The sequence below is a fragment of the Mus pahari genome, chromosome 18, assembly GCF_900095145.1.
Source record: "Mus pahari chromosome 18, PAHARI_EIJ_v1.1, whole genome shotgun sequence".
Taxonomy (NCBI): Eukaryota; Metazoa; Chordata; class Mammalia; order Rodentia; family Muridae; genus Mus; species Mus pahari.
The window spans coordinates 13,950,295-13,951,481 of NC_034607.1; positions in this window are offsets into that span (position 1 = coordinate 13,950,295).

Here is a 1,187-nt window from a genome sequence, read left to right on the forward strand (position 1 = left end):
CAGATCTTGTTACGGATGGTTATGAGCCACCATGTGGTTGCTGGGGTTTGAACTCTGGACCTTCGGAAGAGCAGTCGGGTGCTCTTACCCACTGAGCCATCTCACCAGCCCTGTTTGTTTTCTTTTGAGACAGGGTTTCTCTATGTAGCCCTGGCTGTCCTGGAACTCACTCTGTAGACCACGCTGGCCTCGAACTCAGAGATATGCCTGATTCCACCTCTGAGTACTAGAATTAAAAAGTTTGTGCCACCACTGCCTGACTCAGAAATGTGATTTTTACACAAATTCCAGATTTGTGTTTAGCTGGTGAAAAATATGAAGCTATTGTCTAGGGTCAACATATTTCCTCATTTTTGGTTTTTTCATGGTGTGAGATCCTCTGGAACTGGAGCCCCAAATGGTTGTGAGCTACCACGAAGGTGCTAGAAAAAAGACCTCGGGAGCCATCTCTATCCAGGCCCTATTTTCCTATGTTTTGACTGTCCCTTGTCTTGTCGTCTTTTACTTTTTAAGGATTTATTTCTATTTTCTGTGTATGAGTTTTTGCCTCCATGTTTGTGTCTGCACCATTGATACCTCAAAAACACTTGCTGGGCCTGACGCAGTATGGGGTTGCTTCAATAGTGACCTCCACCACCATTTTATTGTAATGCTTGGCTAAAACGTCGGGAAATTTTTACTGGTGTCTGTTCTGTTTGACTATCACCTTCCTGTACGTTCTCATTTCCCGATTTAAACCTCTATAAGTTATTGGACTGGAAAGCCACCTGTCCACGCGGAGCTTCCTCTGTGGGGGGGGAAAAGCACTTCGGTGGGCGCTCGTTGAGGTTCGTAGCTTCTGACAGGGCTTAGGTGTGAATGTAGGGGGTCATTTGCATTTTCACTACATATAATCATTTGTGACGGGCCGGAAAAGCAGGCACGCTCCAGGTGGCTGCGAACCAAGCCGCTGAGACTTCTGCTACACACCGGCCCCGCCCACTCACCCGGCTCTCCGGCCCCGCCCACCGCGCCGGGAGGAGGGAGAGGCTGGTCTCTCTGCGTCACGTGGTCGCCGGGGCGCCGGGAGGGGAAGTGGGCGGCTCGCCGGTCGCCATCTTGCGTGGGGCCGAAAGGCGGGGCCTGCGCGGGCTCGGCGGGCTCGGCGCTCCGCCCCACGGCTCCCCGCTCCCCCGGCTCGCGCGGCC